Here is a 22578-nt window from a genome sequence, read left to right as displayed (position 1 = left end):
AGAATCTCAAGGGACTAGTTGAGTCCTGGCATATACTTTGAGAAATACTGATCCTGACCTGTAGCAGCAACAATCCTGATGAGCTCTGCAGTGAGAAAAGCACTTTCCTTGCCCTCAAGTTTCTAAATTTAGGAAGTCCTTAGAATTCCCAGTATATTTTGCAAGGGTTACAAATTCCCTGGAAAATTATTATATTGATAAAATATTATATTAAATGAAAATGACAAAACTAAGTTGCCAAGTAAGAGAGTTTAACTAAACTTTCAAACCACCTAAAGGATGTTTGAGGTCTAATAATCTTTCAGCACCTATGACTTGATTTGGGATTCAGAAATTTTTACATGGCCCACACTTTAGGGAATCCCACAATAACTGAAATCATAAGTATTAAATGATTAAGCACCAAAGAATTGTTCAAAGTAACTTTGTTCTATTCATTTATTATGTGTTTATTGTGCCAAACAGTGAGGAGACAGAGCTCAGTCTATGTTTAAGAAGATGACCACCTAGTCAGGGAAGACAGTGAAAATGGTATGCTACAGCCTATGTTGTGGTATGAAACCACAGAGTCCTATGGGTGCATGTGGCAGGAATTTGGGTAAATTACCCAGACTGAGAAAAGCAGATGGTAACATTTGAAGTGGTTGATGAAGGAATTGAAGGAATCATTCATCCAAAGACAGAACATTTCAAAAAGATGAGCAAACAAGCCATAGGGACAGGAATGGGAAAATCATGGTATGTTTCTTGATTCAAATACAAAGCCCAATGGGGAGGGAAGGAAGCTGGAATGGCAAACAAAAATAATGATAAAGTTCTTAAATGTTATGCCAGGGACATGAGTGTTTTCCTCTGGGCATGGAGGAAACATTGAAGGACTTGCATCCATGAATGGAAAGACAGATGTATGACAGAAAAATAGCCGAAGAAAAATGATTAAATCTGTGTTTTCTGACATGCCTGGATATATATAAGAGCATAAGCACAGATTAAGAATACTTTATGAAGTTGAAAAATTATGACAGCTAACAAAGTTTACCAAAGGCAGCTTGCCCTTACTCTGATATTGAAAGACAAAATAATTGACCATTAAGTGACTGTATTTCATATCACCAATTTTCAAGCTATTTTTTGCCTCTGGATACTTTGCTCATTGATTCTACAGCAAAGAAAATGCAGTGAAGAATATTGTTTGGGGATGGCTCCGTTTGATCAGTGTGGGCATGGATATGAGGGGCCCCAGAGAACTTACTTCTCTGAGGCTCTCTTTCCACATTTCTCCTTTCTTTCTCATCACCATGTGGGGCTTAAGGGATTTAGGGAAACAAACAAACAAACAAACACTGAGATACAGTGAGAGAGAGTTTCAAAATCACTCTTTCCAGCATGGAAATAAAGCTCTTTTTGTGGTCAAATTTTCTAATTGCCCTTTCTGCACCTGATGAGATGATCATATGGTTTGTGGCCTTGGGTCTATTGATATAGTGTATTACATTGATTGATTGAACCATCCCTGCATCCCTAGGATGCATCCCACTTGGTCAGGGTATATGATCTTCTTTACAGTTTTCTGCATTCTATTTGCCAGTATCTTATTAAGGATTTTTGCATCTATGTTCATTAGTGAGATTGGCCTATAGTTCTCTTTTTTGGTTGGGTCTTTCTCTGCTTTGGGGATCAAGGTGATGCTTCCTTCCGAATTCGGGAGTATTGCTTCCCTTTCAAGTTCATTGAAGAGTTTAAACAGTTTTTAACTCCCCTATTTTGTGTTTAAAGAAGTTTATTTTATTTTGCCTTTTAAACTTTCTTTTAAAAATTGGTTTTATTTCTTCAGTTATACTCTTTATTGAGAGTATACTATGTGTCAAGCCCTGAGTTCAACATCAGGAAAACAGCAATCATACACGAGATTCCTATTGCCAAAGAGTTTACAAGTTAGTGGGGAAGGCAAACAACTGACACCTTACAGATCTATGCAGCCATCCCTGTGCAAAGCGTTCCTGGGGGTGGGCTTGAGGGGACTTTCAGAGCAACATCCACCACTGCCCAAGTTGTTGAATGTTCAACAGCGTGGAGAAGAGTTTCCATTCACATGAGGTTGGCAGAAAATGCATCCAGGTGAGGAGTGAGTGACTGTAAATGAACTCCAGATCCAGTGAAGAGCATGAGCAAATGTGCTGTGAAGACAGCATGGCCCATTTGAGAATCTATCACCATGTCATTTATTTGGCGAAGGGCAGGTGAGTGGGGCTTAGCCTGAGACGCTAACTAGTAAGGAGAAATAGCCAAGTTGTATCTGTGGTGTAATGGAAAGCCATTAAATGGTTCAAGACAGAGCAGCATGATGTCTTTGAGAGAGTGTGTGTGTGTGTGTGTGTGTGTGTGTGTGTGTGTGATGGATTCTGTTGGCCACATCTGGTAGAAATATGAAATTTGCATTACATTAAGAATCTGAGGGTTTTACTTACCTAGGTTTTGTGCATTACATTAAGAACTCAAGAATTTTCAGAATTTAATCTAATTTAGGTAACCTTTTTGAGTTCTTTTTTAGATTTTCATACTTTCAGGATCACAGGATTTATTTTCAAAATAACTCCAAGTCAACTAAATTCAGCAGTGATTGGAAAAATATCAAACATTACAGAAAGAAAAGGAAGGTGTGCTGCTTTGTTGCTCGTAAAATCCTACCAAAATCCTGGAAGGGAAATGCCACTGACCTATGATAATTAACTCAAAGAGAAAAACACAGCATTAAATTAATTGCACAGCAGGAAATTTATTTAGTGATTGTCTGACTTTTCTATCTCAAGGGTTTTCTTCTTGACATAGTATGGTTAGACATTTTAAAATGCAAATACTTGAAGGCATCACTTCTTCCTTTATCTTCCCTCAAATGTGCCTTTCTATGTCTAGTAATAATTAATATTTATTGAGTGCTTAATACATGGTAGGCTATAATCTAAGTTTTATATGTTCTATTTCATTTTATTCTCACAATTACTTACATGATGTAGGAACATTATTCTTATTCTTTTCAGACAGAACGCAGAGACCTTAGAAGAGGTAATTTATTTACCCAAGAAAATACCAACTAGTAAGTGGGTGAGTAGAGATTTGAACCCAGAAAGTCTAATGGGAAGGAACACTGTGATTCAGTACTACAGTATCTTTTCTTGAAAGGAAATAACCATAAACATACAATTCTACATTTGTGACATCTAATAAATTTTTAACTTGTGGAGAGAAGAATAAGTGCTTTCAGTTCATACATTAATGTGGACTCAATTCAGTGGCCTTTTGTATTATAAGGAAAATTATTTTTAAGGAGAAAAACAATAGTTCTCAGAGATTCGAATTTGTTTTGCAAGTCTATTTGACTTTGAAATATTATAGTGAATGGTACCCACAATCTCCTGAATAAATACAATTTGAATCTTATATGTGATTACTTAATGGGAAATGAAAGAGGCAATGAAAAGAGGCAATGAAAAGCAGGATTTCTATAGCTAATTTAGTGTAAAATTGTTTAATCATAGAAGTAGAGAAATCTTTATATAAATTACTTCATATATTTTATTTAAGAACTTTCTTCTTGTCAATTCATCTGGTTTCTTAAGGTAAAATAAGCAAAACCAAAACTTTGCTTTAGGGCATGACTTTTGACCTAGGCATCTTTCAAAAAATAAAATACACAAGAGCAACACTAATGCCATAGAGTCAGAATGCCTGGTTTGAATTCCTCTTTGGTTACATGATACCTGAGTGACCCTTCACAAGCTATTCAAACTTTCTAAATCTCAATTTGTTTATAAAATTGGAACTAATAGAACCTTCTCCACTGTGTTGTTGATGGAAACCCCAGGTTCCACCGTCCATGTGCACTCTATTACGTCCTTCTAGATAGCAATAGACAAAAAGTTCAGCCATAACAAACAATGAGTAGGAGGTAATATGCTCCTTTGGGGATTTCTATCTATTTTTTATAAATATTGACTGAATGTCCATTACATGTCAGACTTGATTCTAGGAGCTATGCTCCTTAAATGTCATGCCAGCTTATTTAAAGATCAGGAAAGTGGCTCTATTTTGCTGTTGTCAAGTCCATGTGTAATGTGAAGTAGTGAGAAAGTTGACTGAACTAAGATTAGAGAGGTCAGGTGGAGGCCCGGCCCTTCCAGGTTTGTGTCCTTCAGTAAATATCCTCATTACTAGATACTTAGCTTCTCTCTAAAGGGAAAGTGGTATGGTATACTGAACCGTATATCATCTATAAATTTATTATCAGATTTAATATTTTGATAGCCATATACAAGATAGAGCAAAGAAATGCAATGGAAAAGCAAGGGTGTGTTACCAAAAGCATGGTCATATTTCTCATCAAAAACATCAAGAAAACCTAAAATGTAAGTCCCTATGATTGTGCAGACAGTTTATATTAGTTCACATAATCTTGAGTACCTGGAAAGAAATCTGGAATTATTCTAGTAGGGAATAGGGCTACCAAAAGAAACCGGGTCCTAAATATTTGTCTTGTGTAATCAAATGTGAAAACCAGACCTCTGTCCATTCTGTTCAAATAATTTTAGGTGCCATCTTGCTTGTTTTCATGTCTATGGTATCTCCCAAGGATCTATGACTAAGATTCTCAGGTAATCCTATTCTGTGTATTCACATGAAATATCACAGAATATTTTAAAATGTAACTAGCTATTGTATTCAATAGCAGCTCATGATTTGGGGTTGGTTTATTTAGTTACCCTGTTACTTTTACATACTACATGAAACTCTTTAGAAAGGATTTTGGGTGATCTCACATACAATTTTTAGATGGCCCATAAACCACTAGGAATCTTCTTCCAGTAAATCTGGCATAGATTTTTAAGTATATCAAACTCACAGAACTAATAATTAGTAGTCTGTATTTTTCCGAAAATTACGTATTTCTGTGTGTGTGTGTGTGTGTGTGTGTGTGTGTGTGTGTGTGTTTTCCTGAAGGTTGAACCCAGGGCCTTTTCCCTGAACTACATCCCTAGCTATTTCTTTTGTTTATTTTTTTGTCGATCTATTTGAGACAGGGTATCACTAAGTCTCTAAGTTGTCCAAAATGGGCTGGAATTTACAATCCTTCTGCCTCACCCTGCTCAGATGTCTAAAACTTCTACATACATGAAGAGTACACATATGACAGAGAGAAAAAGTAGGAGTAATTTGTTTCTTACATCCAGACAGAAAAGGGTATTTTGTTGTTGTGGCAAGTACCTGCCAGCTGAGCTTTCTATACTTTTGTGTTGCTCATTGGAATAAAGATTTAAACTGTAGGACCAAAAAAACGCAGACAAATTGGAAAGTCCAAGTAAACTCACCAAGAATAAATGAGCCAAAACAAAAAGAAAGGCTTAAAAATAATGCTAATAACAATACTAATTTTTAAAAAGAAGGGTGTCATGGTTTAGATTTTAAATGTCCTCCCAAATTCTCATGTGTTCAGAGGTGGGATTGTCAGGATTGTAATTGGATCATGGTGGTGCTACACTTATCAGTGGATTAATTCATCTAGCTAGAAGTGCCATTAGGAGGTAGGGCCTGGCCTGAAGAGTTGGGTCACTGGGGGAATAAGCTGAAAAGGTGTGTTCTTGGCCCTGGCTCCTCTTACTCTATTTTGCTGCTTCTTGACTGCTATGGGTTTCCTCTGCCAGGCCTTTCTACCGTGCCTGTTCTGCCTCAGAGCCAGCAGACCACGGACTGGACCCTTTGAAACTGTGAACCAAATAACCCTCCTCCTTTAAGTTGCAGGTGTCAAATATTTTGTCCTGGGGGTGAGAGGAAGTGCCTAATTCAAGGGGACTACAGGTTCTTATATGTAAGTGAGAGTTTGAGACATTCAGACAGAATGGATGTGATGATCTTGATGTGTGTTCCACTGTGTGAAACACGGGGGTAGATTTGGGAAAAGACTTAAAGGTTTTCTTTGTCTTAGTAATATAATTTCCATTTTTTATCTAATACAGTTTAAAATATTTTCCCCCATTTTTTATCACTGGATATTTTCTTTTTCTAATTTGAAAGGAAATTCCTTTTCATGGGGCAGCAACATGTAAGCAGGTTTGCTCAAGTTGATTATTTAAAACATATATTTGACCTTTTCTAAACTGAAAAACTTCGACTATAATTATGGTTCATTATTGTTGGGATGCTCACTGTCATACCCAGTAGGGTCAGTTTTCTGAAAGAAAGCAATTTTAGTGGTCAGGGTTTGCTCCTCTGCTCACATGGTGAGAATCTGCAGTAATGGAATGAGTAGGGGAGCATAATGAAGAAAAGCACTTATTAAAAATATGTTTCTTTTTTGTTTGTTTCTCGGTTGACTGAGCAATTCTAATAAATTTAAATGAAAAATTATAATTATAAAAATAAAACTCATCTAGTAAGTAATCAGAATACTGAAATTTCCACTGTGACATTTGCTAGTCTAAGAAAGGTAGATTTTCACTTTTATATTTTGGAACAGCTGATTCTTTCATTTGGTTTGATTTTGTCTACTTCTGACAAATTTTCCATAACGCTGCAGGGAAATCCTTTCTTCTCAGAAAGCATGAGCATCTAGAAGTTCTGGCTTTGTAGTTCTGTTACAATGTTCATATAATATTAAACTTTTTTGTGTTTTGGCCTTTTTCACACAGGGTCTGGCTATGTAGTTCTGGCAGACCTCAAACTCACTATGTAGCCCAAGGTGGCCCTGAACTCACAGTAAGCCTCCTGCCTCAGCCTCCTGAGCTGGAATTACAGGCACATGTCACCATGCCCAGAAATGTTACACTTATTTACTTTTCTAGAAGACTTTTTGGGGGAGTTAATTGAGGGGAAAAGCTATATAATCCTTTTCATTCATCCTTATTTTCTTATAGAAACCCCTGAATAGCAATTTCTCCTTAAATAGTGCTTTATGACATTTTTGTATTTCAATTGAATCTTTCACATTACATACTACTGTCATGAAAATATGTGAAAGGATTTCATTGATATGATGATTTGAAAGATGAAACTAAGAGACTCTCAGAAGTTTCTGGCAAGGACAGCTGAAGCATGAGGTTCTTGCTAGGAAAAATAACTCCTTTGATTACACTGTTAATGCATTTTCTGGAAATTATTTTAAAATAATAAGCAAGCTTTTTCTGCCCTCATGTCTTCTTCTTTCTGTCTCTTGGTTTTGGCTGTGCTTGGTGTGAAATTACATATGCATCTCTAAGCAATAGTACAAGGGAATCTCCCCACATAAAATTCTATCTCACTAGATCATTCAATTTTTCTCATGCATACGTTCCTAAAGCTTCTTGCTTCCACTGCCTAATGCTAAGTTGCAGTATACAGAAGGTCTCAGCCTGATTTCCAGCCAAAGACATCCTATATAGTGGTTCCCTCTTCTGCTTATTTAATAAAATTAGTGGATCCAAATTGCTCTGGCCAGAATTATAAGAACCATTATCAAAATTATGCCAAATTTAGAATTGGGTAGAATATTGATTATTCTTAATTATCAGTAATTGTGCTTTATACGTGTCTTAAAATGTAAATTGCTTTCACTTGGTGATATGAAAAGTTACAATTGTTTGAACTTTAAAATTAGTTTTAATCATTACAAATAAATGCAAATCCTATTTCCTACTTGGCCTGTCCTCAGTCTTCCAAAGTGCACATGTGTTATAACAGAATAGAAGACAGCTCCATATTTAGGGTTCCATTGCCACAATACTTCTTGTGAACTCTATGTGCATTTAAGAGCAAAATGTTATTCCTTGTACATAACTGTATCATAGATAATTGTGATAGCCTAGAGATTTGTGGAAATCAAAAGCAATATCCAAACCATTGACACAAACTTTTTGAGTTTCTTAAGAAAATTATAGTATTTTTCTACAAAACACTGACAATTGTGCTATCGGTTGTGTTTTTTCTTGTTTGTGTTACTGGGATTGAATTCAAGGCCTTTACATGGAGATACATTCCCTGCCCATTTCTTTAATTTTTGTTTCTTTTTTGAGATACTGTCTTGCCAAATCACTAAGTTGCCCAAGTTGGACTTGAGCTTGCTATCCTCCTGCCTCAGCCTCCCAGAATGTTGAGACTACAGGCATGTGCCACCACCACACCCACACATCCCTAGTGTTTTGTTGGGAGAAAATGGGCTCCTAGGGGAAGTTAATATATCTCGAAATGTAGAACAGGACAGTCTTCAGAAGGAAATAATATTTATTTGAGTATAATATTTCATATGAAAAAAGAAATTCCCAAAACAAGAAAGATGATTTATTTTTCTTACTATTAATAAAGTCTTAATAAAGGGACTGTTACTGTGAATATGTCATGATTATTCTCTCTTATACAGTGATAGAATAATTTGACTTCATAGAGGGTATTCTCTCAGACGCATGGTTCTTCAGTGTCATTGTATAAATAATTTCATTTTAAATACTATAAACCTTACATGTCTATGCCTAGCACTGAAGTTCTAAGACCCAGAAATAAATCATAACTTTCCACTCATTACTCTGACAACCTTTAAGTTTACATAGAATTATTTCTTCATCAGTCCCAGATGCCATGTATCCACTCCTTACTATGTACCAGAAATTATGCTAGGTTGTAGATAAACAGAATGGTGAAAAATTCTCAAAGAATAAATTTAGAGGCAATAGTATAAGGCTCCCTGTGACTCTATGAGCAGTTGATAGCCCATGCTCAAACGCTCTGCTCACATCCCCTAGCCAGATTAGCAGCAGTATTAATCACCTTGTCCAGCACTAATTATCTTCCTTCCTTCTTTCAATCATTTTCCTTAGAATGTAACCCTAGCGAATCAAAAATTAGTATATATGTAAATAGACACAGATGTAGATCTAGATGATATAAATTATATATATGTAAGTTATGTTTTATTTTCTACTTTTGCAACAGAAGGGTGAATTTCATGAGAGTAGAAAATTTGTGTCTCCCCAGCACGTAACAGAGAGGGCAAGTTTGGTAAACACTTGCTATTGAATGAAGACAGTACAGTTGGTAGTGTGTTGGGTTCCGCTGATACAGAAACTCAAATGTGAGACCAGGATTGGTTAATGTTTCTATAGGGAAAATCATATGTTATCTGAGTTTGGACAGATCAGTAGGAGATCACTATGCAGGCAAGTAAGTAAGGAGATAGAGTAATTTGGGAAGAGCAAACAGTGCCCACAACAACATGGGGATATGTGTTGAAAAAGAGCTGTCAGTTTTAGGAGAAAGAATAAAGTAATGTGGTGTCAAGAGTTAATTGGCAGGGAATGGAGCGCTCAAAACAGAGCAAGGTTGATGACAAAGGGTCAGAAAATAGGTAGAGACTGGATTATAAAGACTCTTTAGGGACTGGCAATACAGCTTAATGGTGGAGTGCTTGGTTGGCATGAGCAAGGTCTTATATTCAATCCCCAGTATTGCCAAAAAAAGGTCTTTTATATATGGTCAGAAGCTTAAATTTCAGCCTATGGCAATGAGTAATCTTTGAAGGATTTTCTGTAGGGCAGCAGAAAGAGCAGATTTGCCCTTGAAAGATCACAGGGTTGGCAGTGTGGAGGATGGACAGAAACTCGATACTTGTTGAGTTAATGAATGATTTCTCAACATTACTTTAGACCTTACAATTTGGTGATTCTTCAAGCTTTACTACAAATATTGACAGATTGGGAAAATAAATAACTCTGAGTGATGGAGTAGTACTAGTGAGGAAGACAGGATGCACCCAATTTTTCAGAACATTAAAATTAGGGAGGAAATTTTCTTAAGCCTCTCACAACCTCAGCAACCATTACTATCATCACACTAATCTTGGTTACTCCTATTAATAATCTCTGAAAATCTTTAACTGTCTTAAACAGCAGCTTTCAACTTTAAAAACAAAAACAATTTTTTGACTTTTTGCTGTCTGCCAAAATTGATTTGCTACAAATCAAGTTTAGCTATGTACTTCTTATTCATTACAGAAAGTAGTTCATGTAAATTTAAATATCAGTGCTCCCTACTACAGAGAAAAACAAACTCACATAAAAAAAAAAAAAACAGATTGCCAGGCAGGCACTGCAGAGTCTCTGATGTACACACATTCAGAACGATTACTCATTCTGAATTCATTTCCACTGACACACCTCTATTCCTCTCACCTACCTCAGTACTATGGGAATTAAGTCTGAAATATAAAACTATGTTCTCAGATGATTGTTTGATTAGCATCTTTAACCCTGATTAAAAAAATAGTATGAGTAATTTGGTCTTCTTTTCTCAAAGCCAAATATATTTAATACAGTATATTTACCAAGAACAGAAATCAAATATAGTTTAGTCTGACAATTGCTATTTATATGTGATGTACATGTTAACAAGGTTTTCAAGTTGTGCTGATTGGCTTCATTTAAAACAGTTGTTTTGAAGTAAACCTTCAGTAATGAAATTATTTATTAAGGCCATGTTTAGGTATCAGTGTAGTAAAGGTAAAGGAAGTATGAAGATAAAATTCTTTAAGTAAAATCCCACCATGGCTGGGCTGCATTATACAAACCAGCAGGAGCATCATGCAAAATTTTTCATTTCATTAATAAAATGGTGTTTTGTGGAAATTCTGACAAAGATTTTGCAAATTTATACCAAGTTGGTACATTTTAATCATCCCAGGAAGAGTTGGGAACATCATGAAGACCATGGCTTTTGAAGAACATTTTCTATGCCACATTTACTCTTGTTATACATTTTGTTTTGTTTTGTTTTTTACTGAGTTTCACATAGGTGTCAGGGAGATAGAAGTGAAGATCAACAAGACCACTTCTGTGAATGTAGCTTACACTGCGGGGGAAGAGAACAGTAAGCAAATTAACAAGTGAACTAGATCAAGTGAACATGAGGACTTTACTGAAAGTCTCCATGGGACTGTTAGGTAGAGGCAAAGACCAAGCAGAGAAGACAAGGCTGTAATCTGTTTGGCCTCTGATTTTCTCAGAAGCTTCTCTTACTTTAACAAGGCATAATCCAACAACAACAACAAACTACACCAGCTCTCCAGCAATTTTCCTTGATCATGAACCAAAATCTTTACCTCATATGTTAGCATTTTAAAGTTACAGGCATTATTAGCAATTAGTTTTATTTTATATCTCTTTTCTATTAATGTGATCTCAGATTGCCTCAGAAAAATGGGAATCATGGTTTCAGTAGTTAAAATTATTTTATGAGTTTCAAGTGTGTGAAATCTGAGAAGAGCCACAATTAGCCTAAGCCAGTATCAGTTCAAGCTTCCCCCACATGGTTTTACTAATACCCTTCAAATTCTGACTTCTGCCATTTCTGCCATTCCAGCCATATGTCTCTTTAAGCAGATACACTCTGTAGTGCCAAAGTGTGTCAAGGACATCACTAGGTTACCAAAATCATTTTTATGTGCAACTTCTTGCAATATTCCAAAGTACTCTTCCACCTGAACCCCACCCCAACTCCTAAAATATAATTTTAATAACACACATTAAAATGTCATGCTGATAATAAACCCAGAGATATATTACAGGGAATCTGTCTGCATTTTTTTAAACGCTTTTGGCACTAACGTAATGGCATAGGCACATGGACTCACACACACTGCCTGAATTCTTTTTTATTCATGTTTTATGTGCAAAGTAGTGCAAAATTTCATAATTGTATTATTCAGTGCATAAATGTTAATTTAAGAAACAGCTAGGAAGATAGGAATATGAATTTGTATTTGAGAGATGTGCTAACAGATTAGAATTGTACAGATATGTGATGTGGCTTTTTAGTTTCTAATCGCCATTTTATCACCATATTATCTTGTGTTGCTGCTGGGGAAAGCAACAAACAGTGGCTTTTGCCATCTCAGTGAGCAGAGATCTCTGGAAGTTGCACCTGTTCATTACATGAGAAATCCTTCTGTGGGCGGAGAGGAGGAATTCAGTTTTATTCTCAAACTGTTGCCTAATTCTTATAACTTGTACATATTTTTTTGAGTCATGATTGTACAATCTGTTACCCATTTTGGGATTAAAAACACTATTGAAATTGAGGATACTAACTTTAACCAAGCTGCATTTTTTTAATGAATCAGGTTGTAAAGTTGACTGCCACAATATAGCCGTGTCCTATACAAATTAGCATACACCCACACACACAAACACCAGGGTGGCCTCATTTAACACTCGGAAGCTCTTTACACTTCTAAAATAAAGAGTTAATTTTTTTTTTCCTGCTGATCTTCTCATCTTTGAAACACCATGAGTCACGGTGTTTCCAACAAACACCACGGATTCTTTATTGTCTGTGAGGCTTCCATGTACTGCAGCAAATTTGAATTGAATATGTTATGTCCAAATCGGCAGTAGTGATTAAGCAAAAAAAAAAAAAGTGGATTTTCCTTTAAATGTTAGCTGCGGCATCAAGTAACATTCCCTACATCATGCTATACTGAAACAAGTCAGTCGGCACAAACCAAAATGTTGATGGATATCAAAAGCAGATCAAAAAGAGGAGTCATTTTGAAGTGCTTGCTATCTGTCTGAGAGGCTAGGCTTCTGAATTTGTACCTCTTTGCAAAAAAAAGACTTCACATTATTTTGTCAGTTTGTTTCAATTTGAGAGGTGTTGAACATTGGTATTCATTTTTATATAACCCTTAAATGGTACAATTTAAGAAAACTGACTGAAAGAGATAAGTTAAATGGGTAGAAATATTTTCAAATCAAAGACCGACTGACATATATAAAAATGATGTATGTTTCTTACATGGTCCACAGGGAGAATTCTGCAGGCTTGCTATGATCTCTACAATTTGCTTCAGGGCAAACTAGATTCTGGGATATTCTATTATCCCTTTGGTCTGTCTGTTTATCATGGAAACTGATGTACAAATCGAGAGTTCTTTTTGGTCTTTCTTTCTATATGGTTGGAACTGGTAAGAATTCACTTATCTCATGTCCTCACCTTCAGTAAAGTGCTACAGGAGAGTTCAGTGACCAGTAATCAATTATTATTGAGAAGCAATCAATTGCTAATTTCCATAATTATGCACATCTAAACACTATGAACAAGAAAGAGAAACAAAGCTGCACTCCAAGCATTGCCTTGTTAGCAGTATTTTGTTAACACAGGCTCTAAAAAAAGCTGCCGCAGCTGGTACCACAAATGTGTTTCCAGTATTCAGGCCATCAACGTGATTCGTCGCTAAATGTATAGAATCAGCTTCTTGCTAAAAACTACAATTACAGGTGATATACAGATTGAAATCACAGGGCTGGTTTGTCGAAGAAAATTGTCCTAATGATGGGTTTTCGGATGGGGAATGCAGCTCTTTTCTTTCTCTGTGATGGGTTGTGAAGGCAGCTGCACCTGCCTCTATGCTGTATTCTGCCGCACTTAATGATATCTGATGATATCATTAGGCAAAGTGTTCATAAACAGATGTTGAGCCTGTGCCTAAATGCTGTCAGATGAGCGGTTGCTGGCCTGAAACAGTATTATTTATATAGAACATTTACGTTTGTTATGTTAATAACCCCACTATTAGCTCTCTGGATGTTGCGTTAGGAATGTAAATGTAGTTAATATGAATAACAACCTCTTTACTCTTTGTGCTGCAGTTGAGTATAACTTTTAGGCTTTGGGAGAGAAACAAAGATACCCCCACCAAGTCCTTTTGACTTCATGATTTTTTTCTTTTCTGGGCACCAAATTTTGACTAGAAGATAAATTGTGAAAATTCACAGGACAGATGTTAAATACTAGAACTTGATTTTCCTAACAGTAAATAATTTCAAAAGATTCTGACATCCATGGATTTTCTTGTGTGAGCTCAGTCCATTACCCTAATATGTCAGAGTGGTAGTCATGGACACTTGCAATTTGGTATCTCTCTCAGTGAGTCTGACATAGGGACATTTTTATTCCAGTTTTTTTTCTTTGACCACATTTCCCCCCATATTACATATTGGGACACTAGGGTCATATGTCACAGCCATTTTTTTTTCTAATTTGTGCTGGTGATTTGGGCATTACCTTGATGTCTGGTTGTAAATTATCACATGACAATTTCTGTGTGTGTGTGTGTGTGTGTGTGTGTGCCAAAGTTGAATTTTATGCCTCATAGTTAATTCATACAGACTAAGTTATGTAAATTCTGACAGTCATCAAATGTGCACTATTTCTCTGAAATATTGGTCTACTATGAAAGCCACATTACTTTTTGAAAATCCTTTGTCTTTTTTTATCACATTTTAACTCTTTCAGAAATTTTGAGTACTGAAAAATTGACTATTTTCAAGATCATAAAATTAGTTCAAAATTTTTAATGAAATAAAAACTAGTGTTAAAACCACACACTATTCCAACCATAATTACAAGTTAGAATGATTTTTGAAGTGTCATCTCATCTCAGTTAATGCTTATAAAATCATTCAAATTTCTAAAAGTGGCAAAGATGGCTATGCATGTTTGTTTCAGAGTGTGTAGGTGTGAGTGGTATATTAGAAGTATATATTTACATGTGCTGTATAACTTCTTTTATTTCATGATATACCTAAGAGGAATCTGAATTATCAATAATTTTAAATAATCATAATAGAATTATGATGGTGGCAATTTTTCCTATGGCTTCACTGTTATTTTAATTCTAATCTTTTGTGAAGTGATGGAAACTCCAGATTATTTGTATATGGAAATTTTCCACCATCCTTCAAATAAGGAGGTGGAAAAAGTGACTTAAGTCAAAAGCTGGTATGTTCTATATGAACTGGTTACTGACTATGATGTTTACATGGCGTAGATTTTTAAAAATCTGGAACTTTTCAAGTTTGGACATTTAAAGGGTAATATTTCTTAAACTGTGGCATCAAGTAGTGAAACCATAAAGACCTTTCCCTGAAAGAGAAATGTGGGTACTGAAAAGAATAAAATAACTCTCAACATATCCTGAAAGCACATCCAAATAAAAAAACATGTAAAGTATGTAATAACTGGCAAGTTATTTAGTCCTTCCAACATGTCTTTCAGAGGGGCGATCTGAAGCAGGGGGTGGGAATTTCACCCATCATGGCATTGTTCTTTGATTTGTTTGACATTGCTGGAAGTTGTTCAGAAGAAACTTGAAGATTGCTTTTTTCATTTGTTCATCCAGTCAACACTTAGGAAATCCAGCCAATAAAAATGTTCTTTCTGAACTCCTCAGAAATTTAGATCGATTTGAGTGAGAGGATAAAAGGAGCCGCTGAAAGCATCAACTATTGTTGAAACAAGATCAATTCATCAAAGTCTATTTAAGAGGCATGGGAGCCCACCACTATCTCCAAGAAGTCTTCATTTCCTGTCTTCTCTTCAATAGCTGCAATTCTGACCAGTTGCTTAGGATAGCTTTATGCCCATGGCATATACTACTTTCCCTTCATTCTTAAAGATACAAATGATATAGGATTATTGTGTATAATTTAGAAATGTTTCTCTTATTTATGTTGAAATTGTGGAGGGATCCCTTTGAACATGAAAATATCTCTGCAGAGGCCCAAGGGTGCATTTTGCCCTCCCTCCTCTTTTCCTTCAACATTTCTATTTACCTACAGAACCAGACTTTTATGTAAATCCCTTCATGCATAATAAACATTGCTTAAATTGGTATGATGACATGATTACATATGTGCAGGGATTGTTGCTTTTTCTATGTCCCACAACAAACCCCAGAGTTCAAGTATAAGACAATGAATAAATCTGAAATCAACCAATGCAAATTTCAGCCCTAGCTAAGCAAATTACTGTGCATTATTGAGCAAATGCATTACCTTTTCAGGTCTTGATTTCTCTGCTGTAATATATTTATGCTATCTTACTGTCTTGCTTCTTGGAAATAATGCTTATGGATGATAAAATATTAAGATCTGTAGAACTGTTTATGAGTCTACTATTTCAATTTAAACATGATGACAATATAATTGTATTAAAATGTAGTAGAGCATTTGAAGTAAAAACTTGAAAGTAAATCCTTAAGTTATTTTTTTTCATTGTGATCATAGCAATAACAATATTATTTTTGTTATTTTTTTAAATTTTCTGTTTATTCTTAAAAATGAAGAAGTGGTATAAGAAAATGTATTTCACAATCACAACACAGATTAATTTGCTATCAGATATCCCTCTCCCCACTTAGTGGAAACTACTTTAAATGAAGTGATCACTTCATGGTTAGAATTAGTTTGACATTCAACATGTTTGTTAAGAAGTATATCTTTGATACAGTGGTTTAGCAACTCTGCGCCTTCTGTATAGATTCTCACTGGAATATCCAAGGACTTTAATCACTTGCTGAGTTTCAACATCTGTAATAGAAAATTTTAGTGTAGAACGTCACACTCTAATGAGCATAAGCACAATATTTGCCTTTTAAAAATAAAGTTAGTGTCTTAAAAATGGGTCATCACTGGTTTTATATCAAAAACAAGTTAGAATCACCTAAGGGATGCTAACTCATTCATTATTTTATTTTATCATTCATTTTTCCAATGTATGAAATTATATATGTTGTAGTAAGATAGCCTCAAGGAACAAATAGGAATTATAAAACATTTACTCAACTGTCTGCTCTCTTTATGTATATTACTGAGCTTTATTAAGATATCTATATATTACATTGTAGTATTATTAAAGCCAGTTTGAAAATTTGTGCCTTGTATGAAAAAGGAGAAACAGGTGTCTGTGAAAGGATTTTTGGTTCTGCCAGGACAGTAGATATGTCATAGCCATGTAGGTTAACAGTTTAAGAATGGATAAAGGATGCATAGGGTGTTTTGCAAATAAAACTTGGAAAAAGTATGTGCATTAATAAGCGGTCTTGATTGTTATTTAATATGTATAGAGACTCTTAGTCTAATCTTACCACTTTATGTTGATCACTGAATTTAAAAATGGTCATAAGTGACCCACTAGTAATAGAAGTATTTTAAAGAAGTTTAATGTTTCCAATAAGGAACATCCTCCCATTAGCTGCTTTAATTTCATCAGGAAATTGTGTGGCAAATGACAAAGTTGATTTTCACACGGAAAATGTAACCGACGGAAAAGGGGAGGGAGAGAGGGAAACTACTGAATTTATGGATATAACACCATTTACCAAATTCTACCATTATTAAGCAAAATGATCTGATGAACAGAATAAAGTTGCATTGATGAACAGAACTTACCACAAATAGTGAGTCACCAGTTTTTTTAGGTGCACTGCTTCTACAAGGAATAACTTTCTAAACTGGAAAGATTGTGGTAGAGGGTGGGGTAATGATGACTATGAGAATGGCCCAAATTTTGGCATTTTGAATTACTTGAGCTTGTGATCAAGCAGACTGATGGCGGAACGATTAATATCAGAAGAGTCCTCATTTTTCAATCTTGTGTCTACATCAATAGATAGAACAAATTGCTAGTGGACATTTAAAATGAACTACTTGGACACCCTAGCACTTGACTGTACTATGGTATAGATTTAAGAAAAGTGGTATTTCTTTTTGGTTAATAAAAAGTTGTGTTTTGATAAAGTAATGTAAAGTCTCATTATAATATTTTAGTCTAAAACATAGCCAAATATATGAACATCAGAGTAGTTTTTATAGGACCAGTTCACTATTGCACATATTTATTTATAAGATGATTATTACTTTGGACTAAATTGTTAGGAACTGACATTATTCATCAAGAATTAATATAAATCTTCTCCCTGGATAACCTTTTTTTATTTCAATCTTCTACCACCAATGCAATAATTCTTATTTCTATTCACAGTATTTTTTGTTTTTCTTTATTGTCTTTGATATAGAATATCTTAACATTGTGATTTTTCAGAATCTTATGATATGTTTTCCAAAGAAATTTATAGTTTGGAAAACATCTATACAAAGGTTTTATTTTATATTCCTATTATCTAAATAAATATATATTCTCAAGAATTACTACTAGAAAATTATATTTTTAAGATGCATTTATTAACTAGACCTTTTTTAATGGACTTGCCTTTTCCTTCATCCTAGAATCATTGGAATAAAATAATAATCATGTAAATGTGATTAACTTCAAAACAATAAATATTTGGAGTTTTATTTTAATTATCCACCAATGGCTTGTATTTTTTTAGAACAGTATTTTTCTTAAATGTAGTTCCTGGTCTCCATGATGCTCTATGGGAAAATTATCCATGGTCAAATTAATTGGAGAAAATTTGCACATGCTACTCCACGTTGAGACTAACATACAAATCAGAATGAAAGGCTTGTGAGACACTCTGAATAAAAATATTTCTTTGCTTACCTTAATATTTAAAATATTTATGTAGCTGTAGAATCCCAATTTCTCTTTGGGTTACTGCAGAACCAACTTACTCTGGAAAATATTGTTCAGGAATTGTTTTATGTGAAAGACAGAGGCTGATTACTTACAAAAAATAATCTGTCACCTTGAAAATTCTAATTTCCACATTCTTTGTTTTTGTTAATTGAACACCTGAATTATGTTACCCAATTGGAAATAAAATTTTCTTCAAGTGTGGGCAAACAGTCTTTGAAAGTTCCATTACACCATTCTTATCACCAAAACCATTTTTTGCAATTTTCTTTAATAAATACTCTGAATTTTCTCATTTGTACTATTGAAATGACACATAGCATTGCATGAGATGAAATGTATAAAATAATTTAAATACACATTCTTTTAAAAAGATACTATGCTAATATTCTTTTTAATTAGAAGGCATATGAACAAGAAATGATTGACACTAAAGGCAAAGCCAACAAGAGTCTAAAACTTTAAGAGAAACTTGTGGGTTTCTCTGCTTTTATAAGCAAGCTGAAAAAGTATAACAGTATACTGATAGCCACAAGGTATAGGTACATGTCATATTGATGCCCATACCCTATACCTAGGCTAACTGTCTGGTATAAAATTGGTTTAGCATTACTAAACATCTTTGTAGCCATTTTTTGAGGTTCTCAAAATATTGAAATTGTTAATAAATTTGATATTGTCACTCATTCACATATAAATGATTGACCTGGATTGGAATTGCAGGACATGGGCAAGATATCCAGAAATACTACCTATGGGTCATCAACCTCACCAAAAGTTTTTTTCCGTTCCAGGATTCTAAGTTTGGGACTAAATGCCCCTTAGTTTCATCATTTCTATATATTTGTTAATTAATTGGGAAACTAAGGAACTATGCTGTATCTTAGAAACTTTTAAAATACACTAAACCTATTCTGAGGCATCTTATGAGTTGATGTTTTATTGCCTGGTATTTCTTGAGAATGTCCATAATTGCCTTTTCAATTCAAGCATGTCAAAAACTAAATTATCACCAAGGTCTGTCCTCCCGAATTGTAATAATGGAGCAAGAGTTTTAAGGCTTTAAAGTGATAGTCCCCATGTAGTGATTTGCATTTCATCCACTCAGGTATTATTTTTCTGAAAATCAGAATTTCTCATTTGCATAAACCTCAACAAAACAGAAAAGGACCCCTAAACTTCTTCCCAATGAATGGAGTCTGACCAGGAATGACAATTACTCCACATTCATAGATCAGAAGGAGAAGTTCATTATCATTTCCAAGTGTCTTCACACATTCATAGGAAACTGGGGAGTGTGAGCTCTGAGGTTCAGTATAAGAGGCAGTTTTGAAACTGCAGCTCCTCCCTCTCAAGAACTGCGCTCATCTCAGTATGAGTGAAGAAACGTGTGGAAATTTGTGACACAATGCACGATGATAGTGGCCACATATGTGCAAACAAGTGTCTCCATGAAAGCAAAAAGCATGTTGCTTGATGGGGTTCCTCAGAACCTTAAAAGTAAAAGTATGGCCGCCTACGAGCAGACTCACACACCGTAGTATTTCAGTACTGCTGGCAAAGCTAGCAAACAGAAATATGGTTCAAATGGCTTAACAATCCTAGAAACGGAAGGCACCGGTTTAATGAGGTCTCCTCTGCTTGAAATTAAAGTGGAAAGAGTTTTACGGAGAACAGTATTCAATAACAAAATATTAAATGATAAACACAGATTGCTTAAAATCAGACGGGCCATTTTAAGAAAAGCATTTTAGCTCATCATGATATGTAGCACCTTATTTAAATTAGGAGGTGTTAATTCGTAGCTTGAATAATATATTAATATAATATGTAAAGTGAATGGCATTGTTAATCACAGTCGCGCCTGGAACGACTTTGCTTCTGTGCACTGAATGTTAATTTTGCAAAACATTAATTTCAAAGATTTTGCAGCAGTGCTTTTGTAATTAAATATTAATGTCACATGTTATTGCAGTAGCATGTTTATGAAAGCCGGCAACACTTCAAGTCAACTCATTTGTTTTTATATTTATTCTTGTACATCTGCAATCCCTTCCATTTCACAATTTCAAAGTGAAGGCCATTTTGAATAGTCAATATGTGAACATTTTTCATTGTAAGCGTTTTTTAACATCCAACAGGGTAAATATTTAATGTTGTGTTTTTTAGCTAGTATGATTTTTCAGAAAATTGGCTATAACTTTTAACAACTCAAAGGTACCTAAACTGTCTCCAATTTTGGCTTAAGTGATCTGAAAATAAAGTAGCAATAAATGTGATGAAGCTGTGTAAAAATATTTAAGAATTAGAAGGCTTTATATGAAAGTTTGAATTCAGAACTATAATTCTATGTACAGGATATCCCAGCTCTTATTTTCATATATTTTCACTATGGCACTATATTATCTCAAGAAAATTTAAAAGATGGAATTGACTTTGGCTTAACTTTTTCAAGTTCCAACACTACACAATAATGATAACTTACTTGCTAGTGATGTGATTTATGGCTATTTTATGTTTTGAAGTTATACATTTTCTTTTCAAGAGGATCCACTTTATGCTTACTGTCCTATTCCAAATACACCCTGTATATACGTCATTGTACTTGGTTTGACCAAATCACTACAGCTGGCGATCTTGCCCAAGATACCTCCAATTCATTAATTATATTTAGCCTAAAATTTAGTTCATTTTCATTTTTGAATCTGGACAACAAGTAATAACATTCAAGGCATTATACTTAAAAGCTATTATTTTAGCCCTCTAGCAAAGTTGTCTTCAACAAAATCCTTTAGATACCATTTTTTTTTAAATTATGGAATGAATTACCCATATTACAAAAAAAAAGAGAAAAACAGGAAAAATCAAGATACATTATGTTTGGTTATGGGCACATTTAACAGTTAAAAATTATATCTGCACCTGATGTTGCATGTTAACAGCTAATGCCATTTGACAGTGATGAAATTAAAGGATGAAGAAGAGATACAAACTACATTTTACAAGCATGATGGGTCTCCAACAATGCCATTTAAATATTATTTGTCACTATTTAAAATGAACCTTTCCCCTTTAAGCTATGCCATTACGCTCATTTGTCCTGTCACCACTGACAGGCTATATGACTCACACACAAAAATGGTCATTAGGTACTGCATCTTCATCTTATTTAAAAAGAAAAAAAGGGAAAGAAAGAAAGAAAGAAAGCATTCTGATGCCTCTAAAAGCCTGTAATTATTTTCATCTGAAGAGATAGAGTTGCTCAGAAGGTAATTTAATAACCTTTTGCATGTACCTGGGGAATGCCTCTCCAGGGAAGCAAGGTGCCGACATGCCATTCAGTCGTCAAAACATGACCTTTAATGGTTGCTTGGAGAGAAGTTAGTGTGGAAATGTTGTACACAGTACAATGCTAATTCTGCTTTCTAATATATGCAAAATTTAGTTCTTGAGCAATGATCTTTGTAAGATGAATTAATATAGGTACTGCTCCAGGAAACAAAAGAAATTGCAATGTGAAAGTCTCCCCCCCACCACACATAATCTTTTATATTTCAGTTTGAAGTAGCTAACAACTTGCATGATTTGTATAAAAAATAGTGTGAAACACTCCAGAAGTCTTTGCTTCTTTTCCCCCTTTCAGTTGGTCGATGAGTTCTATTCTATATGCTATGGAAATGTAAAAGAGGATTAAAGGGATTTCTTTGATAAGTTTATTTCCCAAAATAAGGGTTGGCCCCAAGACTGTGAAAAAGAAAAAGCAATGCTTACCTTTAACATACCCTTTCTATTTTGTAACACAATCTATGTGGCTCTCGTTGAAATTACTAATCCGGTTATTGAGTAAATTTAAATAAATCCTTCATGGATTTTCAATGTTAAAACATGATATTTTGAACACTTGCATAGACAAAAAGAGCCATAGACTGTTTCTGTAACAACCAGGTTCAGAAACTTCTTATTTTGGTAGTCTGATATTAGATCTCGCCTTAGTTAGAAATGCTAGGATTTCAACTCCTACTCCTGACACGCCATCCGTCAATTTATTAGCACGCTGATGCAGTAAGCCACTGAACAGGCTATATCAATTTGTTTAGTTTTTTTCTTTAAAATGTCTGTAATCCTCAGCTCTGCTCTCTCAACCGGTCAGCATTAAAGATTTATGTTGCACTTTTTTTCATTGCCACA

At 34.7% G+C, this 22578-nt stretch overlaps 1 protein-coding gene across 2 annotated transcripts in view; it reads left to right on the top strand.

Annotated features, from left to right (window-relative positions):
- The window catches only part of Arhgap15 (Rho GTPase activating protein 15), a 609508-nt gene that overhangs the window by 194682 nt on the left and 392248 nt on the right, over positions 1-22578 (top strand). The window lies entirely within an intron of this gene.

This window comes from Heterocephalus glaber, unplaced genomic scaffold (genome assembly GCF_053883595.1).
Source record: "Heterocephalus glaber isolate CG9 unplaced genomic scaffold, H.glaber_assembly_v1.0 deba00000347, whole genome shotgun sequence".
Lineage (NCBI taxonomy): Eukaryota > Metazoa > Chordata > Mammalia > Rodentia > Bathyergidae > Heterocephalus > Heterocephalus glaber.
This window is presented reverse-complemented; position numbering and strand designations above follow the sequence as displayed.